At 40.9% G+C, this 24289-nt stretch overlaps 1 non-coding gene across 1 annotated transcript; it reads right to left on the reverse strand.

The window, feature by feature from the left end:
* Window positions 1-21620: 21620 nt before the first annotated feature.
* Window positions 21621-21727, reverse strand: LOC142171321 (small nucleolar RNA R71). Its single transcript, XR_012700893.1, has one exon. It is a non-coding gene; the product is annotated as a small nucleolar RNA R71 (small nucleolar RNA).
* Between the last annotated feature and the right edge of the window lie 2562 nt (window positions 21728-24289).

Raw genomic sequence — 24289 nt, forward strand, 5'->3', positions numbered from 1 at the left:
GCATGCACCATGAGAAATACAGCCTGGATCATTCCATGGCGCCACTTAGTGACTCTTTTATGCTGATATCTGTGTTGTAATTATGTGGTTAAGTTAATGAGCCGCAAATCATGCTAATTATTATGTTAAGGCTTCATGCCAATACTGTTGAGACCCGAGAGGTCGTTTCTTGTTGTCATGCCATTAGCTTCATTTATATTCTATACTCAGTCTTGTTCATGCATATTATATCATGCCTCAATCTTGATTACTGCTATTTGACATATCATATCAGTGTTCAGGCTTGTATCATGACATTTTTTACCCGTGTGTGTGAGACTAGAGAGTATTGATTGAGTGAGGCCAAGAGCCTGATATTGATGATAGTATGGGATGGGGCTGCATGCCGTAACGAGATATTGATCATGCCTTCACTGGCATTGATATAGCAATTGGGCTCAGAGAAGCCCCTCCGGAGACTTTACACCCCCAGTGAGCACAGTTGATGATATTGAGGGATGGATCTTCCCTGGACATGGATCTTGTCCGAAGTATTGGTATGGAGATGGATCTTCTCCATGAGGCTGGATAGGCCTGTTTCTCGGTAGTGGAGACTAATAGTCTTTGATTTATATATATATATTCCGGGATGGATCTTCTCTAGGCCTTGTGAGCCATATATGATACCGAGTGGTTGTGAGGTTGTCATTATTATTACCAGGAGATGTATCTTCTCCGTAGGCTGGATTGGCCTTCCTCAGTACTTAGTGAATGTTGTCAAAGATGTATATATATACGGGATAGATCTTCCCTGGGTCGTACGAGCCATGTACAGTACTAAGTGGACGAGCATTGAGTTATTGGGCACATGAGGTACTTGACATACTGCATTTAATACAGTATGTGCATTGGCATGTAGATGTAGCGGAGTTATACTCCTTTATCATGTTCATACTTGCTCTGTTTCCCTATTATGAGTTGTTTAATTAACTGAAAGCATGCCTACAATTCTGTACGATATTCCTATTTATCTTATGAACAGGTTGAGTTCGTCACTACATCACAGTCCATGGTTTGGGCTTGTTACTTACTGAGTTGGTGTACTTAAGTTACCCCTTGCATCTTGTGTGTAGATCCAGGTTTTTGTGGTCCCAATAGCAGTCGTTGATCGAGGTCACAGGTTGTGGAGTTGTTGAGGTATCTGCATGGTGTTCACAGGCCTTGGCTCTCCTTCTCATTTCCAGTTGCATTTTTCTGTTGGCTCTTAGACATTTTGATAGATTATGTATTTATCTTAGACGCTCATGATTTCAGTGACACCGTGGTTTTGGGGTGATTGTATCATAATATAAATCTTTCCTTTATATCTTAAACGATTTTTTTTAAAATGATGGAAGTTTTCCGCAAATGATTTTTAATATTTACACTGTGGTATTGGATTGAGTTGGTTTGAGGCTGGCCTAGTTCCATGTTAGGCACTATCAGGATAGGTTGAGTTTGGGGTCGTGACAAGTTGGTATCAGAGCCTAGGTTACATAGGTCTCACGAGTCATGAGCGGGTTTAGTAGAGTCTCGCGGATCAGTACGGAGACATCTGTGCTTATCTTCAAGAGGATGCAGAACCTTTAGGAAATAAACTTCACATTCTTGAATTCCTATCGTGCGACATTGATTCAACTTGAAGCTTAACTCCTTGAATTCCTTCCACGCATTTGTGTGCGCGCATGAGCGCTCAGTATCAGTTGTGCATTGACAGCTTGTGATTCCCTGATTGAAGGGCGAGACGTGATTCCTGCGTGCTGATGTTGGGCCAGTCTGGAGGGCTTGAGGCCGGAATTTGTTTGTAGCTTTAGCACTGAGGTGTTGATTGTGTGAGCACGTGCTTCTAGAATTATATGTTCGATAGTGTCTCTATTAGTGGGAGTGATGACCAGATGGCTATCTAATGAGTATGATATGACTACGAGATGTGTTAATATGATTTGAATATGACGAGAATGGTCTACTTGAGGATAGGAAGAACCAATTGGTGCTTGATTTCCCTCGTGACTTGATGTGTAGCCCGAGTTAGGGTGTATTGAAGGATCTTTTCATGTTGTTAGTTAGGGGGTGAGGTGGATTTTATGTCACGAGATGAGTTCAGACTCAGGAGGATTTGGTGATTGCGTGATGTTTATGGTGATGGAAATGTATAAAGAGAAGCTAGTTTGAGGCGGAGCAGGTGGGTTATCTCCTGTGGAGTGTTCTTAAGTGTGATCCCTATGTTGTTTGTTGAAAGTCCTCTTTTACCAGTGAATTATATGTGTTGCAGTTTGAGTTTGGATCGCGTGTGAGGGTTGTCTTGGCTGTTGCGAGGATACATGTGACAATTGTAGACGATTTGAAGTACTAGATGGTTTGCATAGCACGAGCTTATAAAGGAGTTAATCTAACCTCACTATGGTATTATGGAAATAATAGAGTATGGCCATTGTGAGTTTTGTTTGTTTGGATTTATGGCTTTGAGCCAAGTGGGGGAGTCCACTATTGATTAGTTGATTGTACGGTTATGTGTTGTATTGGTTTTAGTTTGAGGTATATTAGTGAGTCAGTTGTGGCTTGCAGGGGTTGAGATCGACGATGGCTCGAGTAAAAAAAATTTTAATAAAGGTTATGTCATGCTTTATGGGCGAATGAGAATCACGGAATGACTTGAGTTGTTAATGATAAAGGATGTACGGCGCATAGAACAAGAATTTATTTGGCTGCATTAAGGTGGGGTTACTTCCATAGGTGTTGTTGTTCTAATGAGGCACATGTCGTTCAGTTCATTTGATCAGTCTAATTGAAACCTGAGTAGAGTGGATGACTCCCGAGAATGGTTTTAAAGGAATCAGGACTTATGTGTAATAATTGGAGATCTTCAGGAGGGGTATTTGACCGGAAACTGAGGTTTACATTGGAGGGTGGCAAGACTTGTGGCATTTCTATATCATTATAGATTCTACACATCAGTATCAGGAAGGTGAAGGCAATGGCATTAGATTGCAGGAAGTCTCTTCAGGGTAAGTATTTTGAATGTAATACTTAGGGGAATATTTAAGAGAGTATTCAGCGGCTTATGAGCCTTAGACGGTGCGGTTTCATGCTTGAGTCTTGTGTAGCGAGTATGGGTTGAGGATTGTGGTATTATGGCAATGGGAGATAATAATTTGAAGGAAATTTACAAGTAACTTGGATAAATAGGACAGTTTGTGATAGTTTTTTAATGTCTTTGACCTATATTTTGATGATCTAACAAACTGTATCAAGAACCACATAGGGCACCTGACACACTTGGACTATACTGCAAGTTAACGGATTCCAGCTAAATGTGGACTACTATAACCTCAGGAGATAGGAAACCAAACAAGGACCCGATACCCTTGTTGTTCCCTCATATCAGTACAAAGTCAATTGGACACAGCTGGAACCGACGTGACTTCCTGCATTGTATCTACCTGCACTCCACTGTTTCCAGTGCCCACTTATTCCTTGACCAACTAAAGTGCTTACATCATTTCAAGTGATGTCATCAAGGTGTACCAACAATGAGTTTATATCAAAACATCACTTGAACATTTCTATTTCTCATTCAAGCCTTTTGCAAAACAGAGAAATTAATTCTTACGAGCTTGAAGAACAAAGTTAAACTCTACTACGGACCAGTTCCTAAAGTTAGTATTTTGTTGTCCTTATTTGAGTTGTAACTTTGTGATTGTTCTTATTATATCTCCTAAATTTCTTAGCTATAAGCGTTGACTAGGAACCCTCTAGTAAAATCCGTAAACTCTCTGAGTTTATGTTGTGATTAGGTTTAGTCATAAGTTAAAGTCTTTGTAACTAGAGAGTGACAAAGTGGCTTGTGGTGAGAGTATCACAAGTTTGTTAAAGTCTTTGTAACTAGAGAGTGACAAAGTGGCTTGTGGTTAGAGTACCACAAGTTGGTTGAGTTAAATTCTTTGTAATAGAGTTATTATAAAGTGGCTTGTAATAGGTGTTTACAAGTTAGTGAAGTTGAAAGCCTACAGGTGTAAGTCGTGGTTTTTGTTCCTTTGAGTTGGCATTTTTCCACGTAAAAATCCTGTATCTCATTTAGTTGGTGTTTCTATTAGCATTCTCAGAAAAACCTCATAGAGGACCAGGTACACTACTGTTTGGTGGACTCATACAAACTAACAATTGGTATTAAAGCAGGTTCCTCCTATCAGGCTAACACCTACGAAGGATCCTTATGGCGGCTCCACCAAATTTTGAAGAAGGTTAATCTACATACCGACCACCCAGGTTCAATGGGCAATACTATGGGTGGTGGAAAAGAAGAATGCATGATGTTATCATGGCTGAGGATTCTGAGTTATGGGATGTCATATGTGACGATCCTTATGTTCCAACAAAGGTATTGGAAGAACTTCCATTTTCTATGCCAAAAACTAGTAAAGATTACACTGGTGCAGACAGGAAAGCTGTGGAGAAGAATTATTGTGCCAAGAAGATTCTGGTATGTGGAATAGGACCTGAAGAATATAATAGAATCTCAGCTTGCGACATTGCTAAGAAGATATGGGAAGCTTTGCAAACAGCTCATGAGGGAACCACCCAAGTAAAATAGTTTAAGATCGATATGCTCACTACCGAGTATGAACTCTTCAGGATGAAGGACGATGAATCTATTCAAGATATGCACACAAGATCCCTTCCATCATAAATGAGTTACACGCACTTAGTGAAACCATTCCTAGGAACAAGCTATTGAGGAAAATCCTCAGTATTCTACCTAGCCCTTGGGAAAGCAAGGTTAATGCCATTATTGAATCAAAGGACTTGCAGGAGCTGACCATAGAGGAGCTGGTTGGAAATCTTAAGACCTACGAGAAGAAAAGGAAGATAGACAGTCAAAGAAGAGAACCAAAGAAAGGAAAGAGTCTGGTACTCAAAGTTGATAGCAATGACTCAAGTGAGGAAGACAATGACATGGCTTACTTGACCAAAAGACTATCCTCTCTTGAAGCAAGATTTCTCCAAGAACAACCCTGAAAAAGCAGCAACGAGGAACCTGGTTCCTTTCTAGGACTTTAAAAGAAAGAGATATGCTGACAATGCGGTGAAACAGGCTCTTGCAACATGGGGGGATTCCTCTAGTGAGTCTGAAGTTGAAACTGATGTTGGTGATAGTTCCATAATGGCAGTTGAAGGCAAGGAAAATGAATATGGCTCAACTTTTGCTTTGATGGCCCAATCAGATGATGATGAAGACGAGGACAACAAAGAGGTAAATTTCAGAGATGTTCAGAGAAATCTGAAATCCTACTCTTCTAAGAAACTCATGTCTTTAGCTAGTGTATTGATTGATGCCTATCATAGTCTTGTAGAGGACATGGATTCCTTGACCTTAGAACTAGGAGAAGCTGAACAAAACAGAGATGACTTAGTGACTGAAGTTATTGATCATAAGGAAACCATTAAGAACTTCAGAGAAAAAAGAAATGATCTATTGGCAGTAATTGCAGACCTAAGGGAAACAATAGAGAGACCAGAGACTAAGTCCAAACCTGGAAATTCTGGAAAAAGAAAAGAGATAGTCAGTGAGGAACACACTATGCTTGAAAATGTGTTGAAAGCTGTGAGAACTAGGATGTATGTTGAAACTGAGAAAAACAAGCACCTCCTAACTGATTTGGAAAGAGTAAACAATAATCTTGAAAAGCCCCTAAAGCGGACCTGTTCCTCAGAAACTATCACTGCCATGTACACTAATAATGGTGTAAACAAGCAGGGAATGGAGCCCTAAAGGGAGAAAACTCCTTATAACCCTCACAGTAAGTACGTCACTATTTCTGATAACTAGCTTTGTACCTACTGTGGGAACAATGGCCACTTCAAAGAAAATTGCCAGGCCAGGGTTCAACCTGTTCAGAAAAATAAAGTGTTTGCTGAAAAATTGACTACAACAGAGGGACCAAGTTCCACTCACAAAAAGCGCACATTACCTGTATGGACTAAGAGAGCTCTTATTCATCCTCTTGCCTATTACAAGGGACCCAAACTTGCTTAGGTTCCTGAAACTAACTCTTGATGTTCTTGTGCAGGGAATAGTGAAAGGAAGTGGTCAACAATGGTTCATGGATAGTGGGTGTTCAAAACACATGAATAGGAACACCATGGACTTTCTTTCACTAAAAGCCCTTGTTACTTTATATGAGTCCACCAAACTGTAGAATACCTTGTCCTATATGAGATGATGCTGAGAAAGCTATAGAAACTGAAAGTAAAGAAGACAAGGGATTTTTACGTGGGAAAACCCCACACAAGGGGATCAAAAAACGACGACCTACTCTTGTAGGCTTTTAACTTCACTAACTTGCAATCTCCATATTACAAGCCACTTTGCAATAACTCTATTACAAAGACTTTATCTAACTTGTGATGCTCTCATCACAAGCCACTTTATAACTCTCCTAGTTACAAAGACTTTAAACGTATGACTATTCCTAGTCACAACATAAACTCGAAAGTTTACGGATTTTTGGTTTTTCCTAAGAAAAAGCTTCTAAGAAAGAAAACTAGGAAATACAATAAAGAGAAAATAATAAGATTACAACTCAACTACGGATGTACATAAACTCATTAAGAGATTGATCCTTAGTAGAGTTGTCTTCTTGTTCTTGACACACCAGTGACTTTAATGCCGGATGAACACTGTTATGCTTGAGAGAATATCACTGAATGCACAAAAGATGTCGTACATTACACCAGGTTGTTATATCACAAAAGACATCACAATAGATAGTGATGTCAATTCTTGGTACATGTTTCTTCCCAATGAGAAGTGACTGTTGTACTGTCTGCACAACCACTTCTGTGCAGTTGCGTTCCAACTGGATAATCTACCTGTACTTCTGTTAGAGAACACTAACGAATCAGGTACTAGTTGTGTTCCTCTTCTGTAATAGTTGTGAGATGGTCACCTTCTGCTGCTACGTTCCAGTTGTACAGTGACGTGTACTTCTGTTAGAGAACCCTAAGGGACCAGGTCCCTGTTGTGTTCCTCTTTATAATAATTACGGACAGTCACTGACTTGTACTTGTGTCGGAGAACCCTAAGGAACCAGGTCACCAGGTCCATGTTGTGTTTCTCCCTGTGGTCGTTCATTCATTTGCTACTTTTCAAACTTGGACCAGGTCAATTGAAATGTACACAATGTGGGCCAGGTTTGCTAGCTGGTTCTTCACAACAAGTTTGTTAGATCATCAAAACATTAGAAGCATAGGGCAAAGACATTGAAATCCCATCAATTTCTTCCTTTTGATGATGACAAACTTAGGCATGAATAGTATTTGTTTAGAGTAGAAATAACCAGATAAGATACTAGAAACTACAGAAGGTTCCCCCTTAATCTCAGATCTCTTTTTTTTTATTCCCCCTTAAGCTCAGCATCTCAGAACTTTTTGACTACACAAAGTTTCCTTCAATCTTTCCCCCATGGATCTTATATTCTCCCCGCTTTTTGGCATCATTAAAAAGAGCACAAGCATGTATTTAGCATAAAGAAGTATAACACAGCTAGCTCATGCCACATATGTGCACACAACATGACAAATAAGAAAAGCCAAAGGAACACGATATTGTACATGCAAAAAAGGGGAGCTATTTTATTAATGTTTACAATGGACTGAGCAAGACAGGAGCAATAATGGTAAAATCCAGCATGCCATCATAAAAACTAAAGCAAACAAAAATAAAATAGCAGCCACAGAAGATTAGAGCAAAAATAGCTGGTCACCAAAAGGATCCTAGGGGACACTAGAAGAAGAAGGCTTGGAAGAAGAGACAACAATGGTTTTGAGAACCAGGTCCAGTCGAGCATTTGCAGATAGTTGTTTTTCAAGTAATTGTGCCCGAAGTCTGTCATTTTCCTTTGTCAGTCTTGCAACTTCTTCATTAACAGAAGCAGGTCCTTTAACTGCTTGATTGAGTTGAGTCTCCAGTATGGCATTTCAAGCCCTCAGCCTTCTGATCTCTTCAGAAGCTACATTTTGAGCGTTGATCAGCTGAGAAATGGTCGAGATGCTTCCACCAACTCTTTTTATACATTCACATTCTTCTAAAGTGGTCTTAGAGAAGGTTTGCTTGTGTGTGCCTACTCTGGGATTCCCCAAGGGGACCTTGTAGAATCTGAACACCTGAGTGAGGAGAAAGCCATATGGTATCCCATGATTCCCACCTTTAAAGTTTGCCACGTTTTGCATATGATCTATCATGATTGCTGGCAAATTGATTGGGACAAACTCATCAAGCACTTCCATTAAGAGCATGTCCGATTTTGTAGCAATAGATCGTCTTTCAGAACGAGGTAAGAGAACCTTATTAACCAATTCAAAGAGAAGTTGATAATCAAGAAGCAATACCTTCTTATTGTCACGATCTAATTCCCGAACCCGGTCGTGATGGCACCTCTCGTGAAAATAAGGCCGGCCAGACCAAAACGGAACACCTCTTTTAAGCAATTAATTTTCATAAACGGTAATAAAATATAATGTAATATCCATAAATTATGGAATTTAACGATAATAACAGCAGAAACCATCCCAACACAGTCCAAACCGGGGTGTCACAAGTCATGAGCAACTAAGAAATCCGGATATAAGTCTACCTAACACTAAATCCTATACAATAGTTCTAAAAACATGAAAATGATAAGATAAGGGAGGCACGGGGCTGCGAATGCCAACAGCTACCTCGTAGTCTCCGAATCACTGCCTCGACTAGGAGAATCAGCACTCAGGAGTGGACTCTGCGATGCCTGAATCTGCACGCATGGTGCAGGGAGTAATGTGAGTACTTTGACTCAGTGAGTAATAATTATAAATAATGGCTGAAAGTATGAGAACACGTAAAGGCACAAAGAAATTCCATATCAAGCAGTAAAATCACTTAAGGCAGTAAATCAGTGAAGAAGTCAAATGAAATCCCTTTTAAAACAAGTAATACAAGAAATTTTAGTAGGTAAATATCGAGTAGAAATCCGCCCCTCGGTCACTGTATCAATCGCTTAGAACAGTATCAGCCCCTCGGGCTCACTCTCAGTACAGTATCAGCCCTTCGGGCTTCAATCACTCAGAACAGTATCAGCCCCCCGGGCGCACTCTCAGATCATAATGGGTACCCCCGCTCACTGTGGGTGTGCAAAATCCGGAGGGGCCCCTTACGGCCTAAGCGCTATATCAAGCCACCTCGTGGCATCATCACTCGGCACTCGGCCTCACATCACTCAAGCCACCTTGTGGCATATAATGTATCTCAGGCCCTCGACCTCATATCACTCAGCATATCCTCACATATGGCCATCGGCCTCACTCAGTCCGAAAATCATCACAAGCCCCTTGGGCATTAGTAAAACAGTAGTTCTCAGCCCAAAACATGATGTAGAAATATCATTTAAGTTTCAAATTTGAGTTAAAGTGACTGAGTTTGTAAAAACAGTAGATATCAACAGGACTGAGTTCAAATAATAAGTTAAGCAGTGAGGAAAACAGTGATAAAAATCTCCGAAGGGTCCAAATAGTTGGCACGAAGCCCAAATATGGCAATCAGCACAAATCATGATAACAACAAATAAATTTCAGTCAAATATGCAGTAAAATCATCAAACGGGACGGACCAAGTCACAATCCCCAGCAGTAAAAGACCCCACGCTCATCTTTCAGCTGGTATCACCTCAATATAGACTACGATGTGCAAATCTGGGGTTTCAAACCCTCAGGACATCATTTACAATCATTACTCACCTCAAACCGGCTAATTCTCTAGCTCGCGACGCCTTTGCTCCTCGAATTGGCCTCCACGCGCATCGAATCTATCCAAAATCAGAACGAATACGTCACAATATGCTAAGGGAACAAAGCCCAAGCGAAAACATTCGAAAAATATCAAAAATCACGAAATTAGCAAAACCCGAGCCCCGGGACCACGTCTCGAAATCGGGTAAAATTTACATTTTCAGAATCCTCATACCCTCACGAGTCTAACCATACCAAAATTATCCAATTCCGATACCATTTGGTCCTTCAAATCATCATTTTATATTTTTGAAAGGTTTCACAATTTTCTTCCCAAATTCCATCCCAAATCATGAATTCAATGATAGATTCATGTACTCTAGCCAAATCCGAGTTAGAATCACTTACCCCGATGAATTTCTTGAAATACCTTAAAAAATTGCCAAAATCCAAGCTCTCTAGGTCAAACTATTAAATAAAACCCAAAACCTCGTATTTATAGAGTACCCCTCAGATCTCAGCCTCTACGGTCCGCACAGAACCACTACGGTCCGCGCAAAAGCACCGCGGTCTGTACAAAACCACCGCGGCCCGAACAAAACCACCGCGGCCGCACTTCATTTTGTGCAGTCTGCGCCGCACATACCGCGACCGCACTTCTTTTTGTGCGGTTTGCGCAGGTGAGTTCCGAGGCCTGCAACCCTTCTAGACCTGCTACAGCTATGATTTTCGGCCTAAAACATCTCGGAACCTACCCGGAATTCCCGGAACTTCAAACCAATTGTACTAACACATCCCATGACATCGTTCAAACTTGTTCAAAACCTCGGGACGCTCACAACAACTTCAAATCACCAATTTAACAGGGGAGTCAAGCCTAAGAACTCCAAGAACTCTTAAATTATGCTTTCGATCGAAAAATCTATCAAATCTTGTCCGAATGACCTAAAATTTTGCACACACATCCCAAATGACACAATGAAGATACTGACCTTCTCGAAATTCCATTCCGACCCCTATACCAAAATCTTGCCTATCAACTGAAACCGCCAAAATATCAATTTCGCCAATTTAAGACTAAATCTTCTTTACAACTCCAAAACCCATTCTGATCGCGCTCCTAAGTCACGAATCACCTCCCGAAGCTAACCGAACCATCGGAACTCACTTCCGAGCCTTCTAACACATAAGTCAACATCCGGTTGACTTTTCCAACTTAAGCCTTCTTAAAAGAGACTAAGTATCTCATTTCTTACCAAATCCTCTCTGAACTCGAACTAATCAACCCGATCACATAAAACATGGATAACGAATCGTAAAGAAGATAAAATAGGGGAAAATAGAGTGGTAACTCATGAGACGACTGGCCGGCTCGTCACATCCTCCCCAACTTAAACAGATGTTCGTCCTCAAACGAGTCAAGAAACATACCTGAAGCCTCAAACAGGTGAGGATATATGCTCCGCATATCCCGCTCGGCCTCCCAGGTAGCCCTCCTCCACGGTCCGACCTCTCCACTGCACTTTCACTGAAGATATATTCTTTGACCTCAACTTCCGAACCTGACGACCCAAAATATCTACTGGCTCAACATCATAGGTCAAATCATCATCCAAATGAACCGTGCTGAAGTCCAAAACATGAGATGGATCCCCAATATACTTCCAGAGCATAGAAACATGAAATACCGGATGCACACTCGACAAACTGGGTGGAAAAGCAAGCTCATAAGCCACCTCCCCAATCCTCCAAAGCACCTCAAAAGGCCCAATGAAAGGCGGACTCAACTTCCCTTTCTTCCCAAACCTCATAACACCCTTCATGGGTGAAACCTTCAGCAAGACCTTCTCACCGACCATGTAGGACACATCTCGTACCTTCCGGTCCGCATAACTCTTCTGATGTGACTGCGTTGTACGAAACCTCTCCTGAATCACCTTCACCTTCTCTAAGGCATCCTGAACCAAATATGTCCCCAATAGTCTAGCCTCGCTGGGCTTGAACCAACCAACTGGAGATCTACACCGCCTCCCGTACAAAGCCTCATACGGAGCCATCTGAATAGTCTACTAGTAGCTGTTGTTGTAAGCAAACTCTACAAGCGGTAGAAACTCATCCCATAAACCTCCAAAGTTAATAACATAAGCACGCAGCATGTCCTCCAATATCTGAATCATACGCTCGGACTGTCCGTCCGTCTGAGGATGAAAAGTTGTGCTCAACTCCACCTGAGTACCCAACTCTTGCTGAACAGATTTCCAAATCTGGGAAGTAAACTGAGTACCTCTATCTGAGATGATGGAAACCGGAATACCATGCAACCGAACAATCTCCCGGATATAAATCTCTGCCAATCGTTCTGAAGAATAGGTAGTACACACAGGGATGAAGTGCGCGGACTTGGTCAGCCAATCCACAATCACCCAAATAGCATCAAACTTCTTCAAAGTCCGAGGAAGTCCAACCACAAAGTCCATAGTGATCCTCTCCCACTTCCACTCGGGAATAACCATCTGCTGAAGCAAGCCACCCGGTCTTTGATGCTCATATTTTACCTGCTGACAGTTGAGACACCGAGCTACAAATCCCACAATATCTTTCTTCATTATTCTCCACCAATAGTGCTGCCTCAAATCTTGGTACATCTTCACGGCACCCGGATGGATAGAATACCGCGAGCTATGGGCCTCCTCTAGAATCAACTCTCTAAGCCCATCCATATTGGGCACACAAATCCGTCCCTGCATCCTCAACACACCATCATCACCGATGGTCACATATCTGGCATCATTATGCCGAACTCTGTCCTTAAGGACAAGCAAATGCGGATCATCATACTGGCGCTCTCTGATGCGATCATATAAGGAAGACCGAGAAACCACACATGCCAACACCCGACTGGGCTCCGAAATATCTAATCTCACGAACCGATTGGCCAATGCCTGAACATCAACTGCAAGAGGTCTCTCCCCAACTGGGATGTATGCCAAACTTCCCATACTCACTGCCTTTCGACTCAAAGCATCGGCCACCATATTGGCCTTTCCCGGATGGTACAATATAGTGATATCATAATCCTTAAGCAACTCTAACCATCTCTGCTGCCTCAAATTAAGATCTTTCTGCTTGAACAAATGCTGAAGACTGCGATGATCAGTGAATACCTCACAAGATACGCCATACAAGTAATGCCTCCAAATCTTCAATGCATGAACTATGGTGGCCAACTCCAAATCATGAATAGGGTAGTTCTTCTCATGAGGATTCAACCGACGAGAAGCATAAGCAATAACTCTACCCTCCTACATCACTACACAACCAATCCTAACTCTCGAAGCATCATAGTATACGGTATATGAACCTGAAACTGATGGCAAAATCAATACTGGAGTTGTGGTCAAAGTTGTCTTGAGCCTCCGAAAGCTATCCTCACACTCGTCCGACCATACAAATGGAGCACCCTTCTGAGTCAACTTGGTTAAGGGCGATGCAATGGATGAGAATCCCTAAACAAACCAGCGATAATAGCCTGCCAACCCAAGAAAGCTACGAATTTTTGTGGTTGAGGACAGTCTAGGCCAACTCTGAACCGCCTCTATCTTCTTTGGATCAACTTGAATACCCTCGCTGGACACCATGTGTCCCAAGAAAGCCACTGAACTGATCCAAAACTCACACTTGGAGAATTTTGCATAAAGCTTCTCCTCCCTCAATCTCTGCAACACAACTCTCAAATGCTCTGCGTGCTCCTCTTGACTACGCGAGTACACAAGAATATCATCAATAAATACAATAACGAACGAATCTAGATAAGGCCGGAACACATTGTTCATCAAATGCATGAATGCTTCTGGGGCATTGGTTAGCCCGAAAGACATCACAAGGAACTCATAATGACCATATCTGGTCTTGAATGCAGTCTTAAGAATATCTAAATCCCTGATCTTCAACTGGTGATAACCGGAATGGAGATCAATCTTGGAGAACACTCTTGCTCCCTAAAGCTGATAAAATAAATCATCAATGCGAGGCAAAGGATACTTATTCTTAATTGTTACTTTGTTCAATTGCCTATAATCAATGCACATTCTCATCGTGCCATCCTTCTTCTTCACAAACAAAACCGGTGCACCCCAAGGTGACACACTAGGCCGAATGAACCCCTTATCTAGGAGTTCCTGAAGCTGCTCTTTTAATTCCTTCAACTCTTCTGGTGCCATACGATATGGAGAAATAGTAATGGGCTGAGTGCCCGGCACCAGGTCACTACCAAAATCAATATCCCTGTCCGGTAGCATGCCCGGCCGGTCTGCAGAAAACACATCGGGAAAATCCCTCACAACTGGGACAAAATCAATACTAGGAGTCTCAGCTCCAACATCCCTCACAAATGCTAGATATGAAAGACAACCCTTCCCAACCATACGTTGGGCCTTCAAGAAAGATATCACTCTACTAGGAACATAATCAGTCACACCACGCCACTCGATCCGCGGTACACCCGGCATAGCCAAAGTGACTGTCTTAGCATGACAGTCTAGAATAGCACGACACGGAGATAGTCAATCCATGCCCAAAATGATATCAAAATTCACCATGCTCAATAGCAGTAGATGACACATGACCGGTACACACGATCTACAACAACAGTATCACCCACTGGGGTAGATACATGAACAGGTAAAGCAAGAAACTCACGGGGCATACCCAAATAACGAGCAAAGTATGATGACACATAGGAACAGGTGGAACCGGGATCAAATAATACAGAGGCATCTCTGTGGTAGACTGAAACAATACCTGTAATGACAGCATCTAAAGCAATAGCATTTGGCCTACCTGGAAGTGCATAGAAACGGGCCTGACCGCCCCCTGATCGACCTCCCTCTCTGGGGCGACCCCTGGCTGCCTGACCTCCACCCCTAGCTGGCTGGGCGGGTGGTGAGGTAACTAGAGCAGAAGTCGAGGACTGACCCCTCTGCTGAGATGAACTAGCAATACGATGAGGACACTGCCTCCACACATGTCCAAACTCTCCACCCTCAAAACAACTCCCAGGTGCTGGAGAAGGGGACTGAAGGGAACCCCTCGCACCAGAGTAACCAGCTGATGCATTCGGCATAGAAGAACCCTGAGCTGAAGGGGCATGAGATGAACTCTGGGCTGGAAGGGCACTAAGTGATGATTGGCCCTGCTGAGTACCGTGATAACCATGACCCGAAGATGCCCCACGATAACCTGGGCGGGCTGACTGAGTAGGCCTAAAAGAACAACCTCTATCATGCTGGAACTGGCCCCTCGAAGGAGCACCACTATAACTGCCAGATCCTCGAGGCCTCTTGGCCTACCTTTCCTCCTGATCCTGACGGCGAACTGTCTCAATCTCGCGAGTGATATCAACCACCTCCTCGAATGTAGCACCCAACACTCTCTATCTAGTCATCATAATACGGAGATGATAGTTAAGGACATCAACAAATCTCGACTCATACTGTGACACAGTCATATCCCTCTATCGCAACCACTCAAACTGTCTACGCAGCTCCTCTCTGCGAGACTGCGGTACGTACTTCTCCAGGAAGAGAATGGAGAACTCTTGCCAAATAAGGGGCGCTACTCCAACCGGCCTATGCCTCTCATACGCCTCCCACCATGTGAAGGCAGCCCTAGTAAACTGAAATGTGGTAAATGCCACACCACTAGTCTCAAGAATCCCTGTTGTACGGAGCATCCGCTGACACTTATCAAGAATACCCTGGGCATCCTCGCCCTCAGCACCACTGAATGACGGAGTTGGAGTCTACCAAACCTCTCAAGACGACACTACTCATCCTCTGGCATAACTGGTACTATGAACTCCTGAGCTGGCACAACCGGCTGGGCTGGAGGTACCCCCGGTGTCTGTAGTCCCTGCACTACCTGCTCAGGTATGTGAGTAGCGGGGGTCTGATTGCCTCCCCCGACCTATAAAGTACCTGCTGCTGTAGCGGCTGAAACTGCCTAAGCCAGGCCGGCGCAAACTAATAAGATCTAAGCCAGGGCCTCCTGAAGACCCGGAATCACGATGGGCACAGTTGGTGCCTGAACTGGTGTTGCTGGAGCATCCATAGTTGGAGCTTGATCCGGAGCTAGGGCAGCTGGTGGATCTACAGGTGCTACCCTTGCTGCTCTGCCTCTGCCACATCCACAACCGCATCCCCGGCATGTAGTGGCCTCAGTGGGTGGCACTGGTGGTCGTCCACCTCGTCCAGTAGCTCGCGTCCTCACCATCTATGAGAGAATGGAATAACAGAAGTTTAGTTCTTGGACCAACAAGTTCGCACGACAAGAATTTCAATAATATGAAGTTTTTCCTAAGGTTCTGCAGCCTCTCGAGGATAAATACAGACGTCTACGTACCGATCCACGAGACTGCACTATATCTGCTCATGACTCGTGAGACCTAAGTAACCTTGGCTCTGATACCAACTTTTCACGACCCAATTCCTGAACCCGATCGTGATGGCGCCTCTCATGAAGACAAGGCCAGCCAGACCAAAATGGAACACCTCTTTTAAGCAATTAATTTTCATAAACGGTAATAAAATATAATGTAATATCCATAAATTGCGAAATTTAACGATAATAACAGCAGAAACCATCCCGACACAGCCCAAACTGGGGTGTCACAAGTCATGAACAACTAAGAAATCCAGATACAAGTCTACCGAACACTAAATCCGAGACAATAGTTCTAAAAACATGAAAATTATAAGATAAGGGAGGCAAGGGGCTGCGAACGCCAATAGCTACCTCGTAGTCTCCGAATCACTGCCTGGACTGGGAGAATAAGCACTCAGGAGCGGACTCTGCGATGCCTGAATCTGCACACATGGTGTAGGGAGTAATGTGAGTACTCCGACTCAGTGAGTAATAATTATAAATAATGGCTGAAAGTATGAGAACACATAAAGGCAGAAAGCAATTCCATATCAAGCAGTAAAATCACTTAAGGCAGTAAATCAGTAAAGAACTCAAATGAAATCCCTTTTAAAACAAGGATTACAGGAAATTTTAGCAGGTAAATATCGAGTAGAAATCTGCCCCTCGGGCACTGTATCAATCGCTTAGAACAGTATCAGCCCCTCGGGTTCACTCTTAGTACAGTATCAGCCCCTCGGGCTCAGTATCAATCACTCAGAATAGTATCAGCCCCTAGGGCTCACTCTCAGATCATAATGGGTACTCGCACTCACTGTGGGTGTGCAGACTCCGGAGGGGCCCCTTACGGCCCAAGCGCTATATCAAGCCACCTCGTGGCATCATCACTCAGCACTCGGCCTCACATCACTTAATCCACCTCATGTCATATAAAGTATCTCAGGCCCTCGGCCTCATATCACTCAACATATCCTCATATATGTCCCTCGGCCTCACTCAGTCTGAAAATCATCACAAGCCCCTTGGGCATTAGTAAAACAGTAGTTCTCAGCCCAAAACATGATGTAGAAATATCATTTTAAGTTTCAAATCTAAGTAAAAGTGGCTGAGTTTGTAAAACAGTAGATATCAATAGGACTGAGTTCAAATAATAAGTCAAGCAGTGAGGAAAACAGTGATAAAAATCTCCGAAGGGTCCAAATAGTTCGTACGAAGCCCAAATTTGGCAATCATCCCAAATCATGATGATAACAAATAAATTTCAGTTAAATACGTGGTAAAATCATCAATCGGGATGGACCAAGTCACAATCCCAGTAGTAAAAGACCCCACGCTCATCATCCAGCGCGTCTCACCTCAATATAGCACTATGATGTGCAAATCCGGGGTTTCAAACCCTCAGGACATCATTTACAATCATTACTCACCTCGAATCGGCTAATTCTCTAGCTCGCGACGCCTTTTCCCCTCGAATTGGCCTCCACGCGCGTCGAATCTATCCAAAATCAGAACGAATATGTCACAATATGCTAAGGGAACAAAGCCCAAGCGAAAACATTCGAAAAATATTAAAAATCCCGAAATTAGCAAAACTCGAGCCCCGGACCCACATCTCGGAATCGGGTAAAATTTACATTTTCAGAATCCTCAAACCATTACGAGTCTAACCATACCAAAATTATTCAATTCCGATACTATTTGGTCCTTCAAATCATCATTTTATATTTTTGAAAGGTTTCACAATTTTCTTCCCAAATCATGAATTAAATGATGAACTCAATGATAGATTCATGTACTCTAGCCAAATCTGAGTTAGAATCACTTACCCCGATGAATTTCCTGAAAAACCTTCAAAGAATCGCCAAAACCCGAGCTCTCTTGGTTAAAATATTAAATAAAATCCAAAACCTCGTATTTATAGAGTACCCCTCAGATCTCAGCCTCCGCGGTCCGCACAGAACCACCGTGGTCTGCGCAAAAGCACCGCGGTCCGCACAAAATCACCCCGGCCCGCACAAAACCACCGCGGCCGCACTCCTTTTTGTGCGGTCCGCGCGGGTGAGTTCCGAGGCCTGCAACCCTTCTGGACCTGCTACAGCTATGATTTTTGGCCTAAAACATCTCGGAACCTACCCGGAACTCCCAAGCCAATTGTACCAACACATCCCATGACATCGTTCAAACTTGTTCAAAACCTCGAGACGCTCACAACAACATCAAATCAACAATTTAACAGGGGATTCAAGCCTAAGAACTCCAAGAACTCTTAAATTATGCTTTCGATCGAAAAGTCTATCAAATCTCGTCCGAATGACCTAAAATTTTGTATACACATACCAAATGACACAACGAAGCTACTGACACTCTCGAAATTCCATTTCGACCCCTATATCAAAATCTCGCCTATCAACCGGAACCGCCAAAATATCAACTTTGCCAATTTAAACCTAAATCTTCTCTACAATTCCAAAACCCATTCCGATCGCGCTCCTAAGTCACGAATCACCTCCCGAAGCTAACCGAACCATCAGAACTCACTTCCGAGCCTTCTAACACATAAGTCAACATCCAGTTGACTTTTCCAACTTAAGTCTTCTTAAAAGAGACTAAATATCTCATTTCTTACCAAATCTCTCCAAACTCGAACTAATCAACCCGATCACATAAAACACGGATAATGAAGTGTAAATAAGCTAAAATAGGTGAAAACGGAGCGGTAACTCATAAGACGACTGGTCGGGTCGTCACACTTATGCACTTGTTCCCCCTGTTGAATAGTTTGCTCCTTCATGATGGCTCTCCTGAAGTTTACACCACAGACTGAGGATATCCCTTCACATGGAATTTTGAGAACCCTTCCCAATGTTGAGGCGTCGAGTATAATGTCTACTCCATTTACTAGCGCACAAATGTGATTCCTCTCAATAGTGAAGAGAGATGCGTAAAAAGTTTGTACCGCATCTTCGTACATGATAAGTGCATTTTGCTAGATTTTAAATATATAATTATCCTTGTAAAATCATAAAAATTATCAAATCTTTTCCGTATATTTAACTAAATAATGCAGGAAAGAGTGCAAAAGTAGTGGTGCAAGGTCAAGGAAGACTTCAAGCAAAAAATACATCAGAGTAAAAAGCAAGAAGCAGAACATGTCAAGAAAGGAAAATGAAAGATATTCTGCAACAAATTACAACCAAGAAAACCGTTTTCAATCAAAAATCGTTTCTTACAAAGCAAAACGGATACCATCAAGTTACCTTATGGCTATAAAATGGACATTGCCAAGCTCTACAAAAGTAATTTGGGAGATTTGAAATCATTCCTCTTATAAAGTTTATTTGAGTTTTTAATCGTCTTCGTAGACCACGGTGGTGGCTACACTTTCATTTCAGTTCTAAATAAATTTCAAGGTGGAAAGTACTCTAGTTTCTATTTTTAATTAAATAGGCGGAATTATTCTTATTGAATATTTCTTTCTATTTTTTTATTTAATGGGCATGAATATTTTCATTAGCAGTACTAGATCTAGTATGGAGTAATTATCTTATGTTGGGAGAATGATGGATCTTGATAATTCTATATAATAGTGAAAGTTTATTTTTCAATTTCACTTATTTGGTTTGAAACTTTCGATTTATAATTTTATCATCTTTTATAGTTAGATGTTATTTAATTTAGTCACACCTATTCTCTTTGTACCACAAACTAACCTGTTATTCATTTTGTAATCGAGAGAGGCGGAAGAGGTAATAAGGTTAATAGTGGTGTTGATAGGTGTTGACATTTATTTAATCACATCTATCTATTTTGTGTTATAATTTGATTTTATACTAATTCTGAAATCGAAAGAGGCGAATAGTATAAAATTCAAGTTATAAAAAGTAAGGTAACCGAAAGGGACTTACTTTGAAAAAAGAGCATGTTTCAATTCAAACATATATTTCTGGTTCTTTAATATTACTATCTTGATAATTAATTTGTATAACCGAGAGGAGTGCTGTTAATTGTTCAATTTAAGTAATCATATATAAGTGTAATCGAGGGAGGCATTTATGCATTGTATGAGAAATAGAGATTGAAAAATAAATATATGCTTTTTAATAGAATTATCAAGTGAAATCAGGATCCCAACATCTTTATCATATTTGTTAAAACCAAAAATACTTTTCTCTACGGTTTATTTGTTCATTATTTGCTTGTTAACTCTCAACTCAACTTTTTCGATTCTCTCAAATAGTAATTAAAACAAGAACAATTTGTAGAATAGAGAAACCAATCTCTGTGGGATCGACATCTTTCTATATTATAATTTGACAGAGTACAAGTTTAAATTCATATACTCTAGACGCTCGTCAAATTTTTGGCGTCGTTGCCGGGGGATTGGTAGATATCTACTTCAGATTAATTATTTTGTTACTAGTTTGAGAACTTATTAGTATAACTATTATTACTATTATTATTTTCGTCGTGTCGCTATCAATTTAATAGTATTATAACTTTTAGTATTATACTTAAACTATCGTTTTTACCTATATCATAATAATACTATTTTATAGTAATATAACGTACTATTATTTGTTATCGTCTCTTTTATATTATATAATATCTATTGTAATTATATAGTAATACTTATAATAGTAGCATTTCTTTTCCTATAACTACCTTATTCTTTCATTGTTGTAATCGTCTTTACTATTATTATTTATGATTACCACACGCTACTAATTAATTACTACTATTATTTTGATTTTACTTCTAATATTTTATTTCAGTGCCATTCTTTTCTAGGAACTAAGAAAAAAAAAGAGTTTAATTTTCTTTACTTTAAGAATTTCAAGTAGTTTATTATCCGTTCTTCTACGAAAGAGCTGGTGAGTTACCATTCTGAAGTTGAAAGATCTCTTCGATTGCGCAGGAAAGAACACGCATCTTCTTCTCAAAACGTAACCTGCAACGAAATGGAGCATCAACTAGGTGATGACGACAACCCACAAGAAATCCCACCACAAGTCCATGTAGATGAGCAGTTTGATGAAGTGGTGCCAAGACCAGCAAATAGAATCCTGAGGGATTATGCTAGACCTGACCGCTTCAACTGTGAATCTAGTGTTAGGAAACCCCCAGTAACAGCTAACAACTTTTAAATCAGGACTGGCCTGATTCAAACAATTCAACAATCTTGTATCTTTACAGGAGATTCAAGCGAAGATCCACATAGTCATTTGATTGATTTTTTGAAACTTGTTGAAACTGCTAAGTATAATGGAGTACCTCCTGAAGCTATCAAGTTAAGGCTATTTCCTTTTTATTTAAAAGGAGATGCCAAGACTTTGTTGCGAAGTTTGCCTCAAGGGTCTATTACCACATGGGGCCAGATGTCTCAGAAATTTTTAAACAAATATTTTTCTCCTGCTAAAACAACAAAGTTAAGACAAGATATATCTAATTTTTTGCAAAATGACACTGAGTCGGTTTATCAATCATGGAAAAGATTAAAAGCAATGCTGAGAAAATGTCCACATCATGACATTCCTGAAATATGCAGTTGTATTTTTTTTATCACGGGTTAAAACTCTCTTCTAGAAATGTGATTGATGCAGCCGCAGGAGGTTCCGTAATGGGTAAAACTACAGAAGAAGCATTGCAATTATTGAATGAGATTTCTGAGAATGTCATCCAATGGCCATCTGAGCATGTAATCATCATGAAGGCTGCTACGGTAAATCAGGTAGATGCTCTAAATACACTAACACAACAGATTGTTTCCTTGGCACAAAACTTTGAATCTTTTTAGGTGAATACACAACAACCAAAGTAGACTGAGACTTGTGATATGTGTGGAGGAAATCATCTTGAATGCCAAGCTATCAACCAAAGTGATGAACAGGTTAATGTCATCGGTTACAAGCAGTACCCTTTTGGAAGTCCAATGGCACAAAAATATCCAGGATTTCAATGGAGCAACCCAAATGGCGCAGAGAACTATCAAAGCTTCCAAAAGCAACAGGTACAGGGTCCGCCTGGATACCAAAATCAAAATCGTGGGCAAACGAATTTCAGACCTTATCAACAAGCAGCCCCATATCAGCAAAGGCTTCAACAAACTCATTCAGATCTTGATGACCTCTTATACAAGTACATTAAGGCGACTGATGAAAAGATGGAAAGCCACAATTCAGCCCTCAAAAACTTGGAAGTTCAGTTAAGCCAACTGGCAACTCTTGTATCAGAAAAGATTCAAGGTCCCTTACCAAGCAATACAGAGAAAAACTCAAAGGAACACCTTAAGGACATCACCTTACGGTCAGGTAAGAATCTTGAAGAACCCTATGCAGACACAAAAGGCAAGAATCAGGAAGACCAACAGGTAAACATAGGTAAGAATGTTGAAACACCCCCTAAACCATCTAAAGATAGAGAAGTCAAGAAAAAAGAAGAAAAAAATATTGAAATAACTCCTCTCCCTGTGACAATCCCTTTTCCACAAAAAATGAAAAGAGAAAAGCTTGATAATCAATTTCCAAAGTTTTTGTAGATTCTAAAACAGATTCACATAAATATTCCTTTCACTGTCGTTTTATTGCAAATGCCTTCATATGCCAAAATTCTAAAAGAAATTTTGTCAAGCAAAAGGAAATTAGAAGAAGTTTCTGTGGTAATGCTTACTAAAAAATGCAGTGCTATACTTCAAAACAAGCTACCACAAAAACTTGGCGATCCAGGTAGTTTTACTATTTCATGCACTTTGGGAGGAGTATATTTTGAAAAAGCACTTTGTGATTGTGGAGCTTCAATAAATTTGATGCCATTTTCTATATTTAGAAGATTAGATCTTGGCGAAATGAAGGACATAGGTGTTTCTTTTCAGTTTGCAGATCAAAGTACTAATAAACCTAAGGGGATAATTGAAAATGTGCTTGTAAGAGTAGATAAATTTATTTTCCCTGTAGATTTTATAGTACTTGAAATGAAAGAATGATCCGATGAACCAATAATTTTGGGTAGACCTTTTCTTGCTACAGGAAGAGCAATCATAGATGTCCATCAAGGGCAACTCATCTTAAGAGTTGATAAAGAAAGAGTCATTTTTGATATGCAAAAGATGCTGAGATTTTCAGGGGATAAGACATCATCTTCGTGTTTTTCAATTGACATAATTAGTAATATTACATATGAATTCAAAGATGATTACTTAATTTCAGATTCAATGGAAAGATGTTTGGCCAAATCCGACACCACACATGATGATGATCCCACCATCAGAAGAGAAGCTGAAATACTGGAAAAATATTCCGAGGAAGAAGAAATACAACTAGAAGTAGTTCAACCAAAAATTAAACTCAAAGTTCTCCCCTCCTATTTGAAATATGGTTATCTTGAGCAAGAATTATTTCCAGTGATTATTTCCTCTTCTTTGACTGCAAAACAAGAAGAAAAATTGATTGAAGTGTTGAAAGCACATAAAGGAGCCTTAGAATAGACTATAGAAGGTATCAAAGGAATTAGTCCAGCTGTTTGTACACATAGGATCCTTTAGCAATAGTCCAGGCCCAAAGAAGACTAAATCCAGCAATGCAGGAAGTGGTGAAAAAGGTGATCGTAAAGCTTCTGGCGGCAGGTATCATTTATCCTATTTCAGACAGTCCATGGGTAAGTCCCGTTCAAGTAGTACCTAAGAAAGGAGGTATGACAGTTGTAAAAAATAAAAATAATGAGCTCATACCATCCAGGACTGTCACAGGATGGAGAGTCTGTATTGATTATAGACGCCTTAATGATGCCACAAGAAAAGACCATTTTCCTTTACCATTTATTGATCAAATGTTGGAAAGAATTGCAGGATATGGATTTTACTATTTTCTTGATGGCTATTCAGGTTACAACCAGATACCAATCGCACCCGAAGATCAGTATAAGACAACTTTCACATGTTCTAATGGAACATATGCTTATCGGAGAATGCCATTTGGTCTGTGTAATGCCCCTGCTACATTTCAGCGTTGCATGTCAGCAATTTTTTCTGACATGAATGAAAAATTTCCTGAGATTTTTATGGATGATTTTACACTTTTTGGCAAAACATTTGAGGATT

The sequence above is a fragment of the Nicotiana tabacum genome, chromosome 16 (assembly GCF_000715075.1).
Source record: "Nicotiana tabacum cultivar K326 chromosome 16, ASM71507v2, whole genome shotgun sequence".
In the NCBI taxonomy this organism is placed as follows: domain Eukaryota; kingdom Viridiplantae; phylum Streptophyta; class Magnoliopsida; order Solanales; family Solanaceae; genus Nicotiana; species Nicotiana tabacum.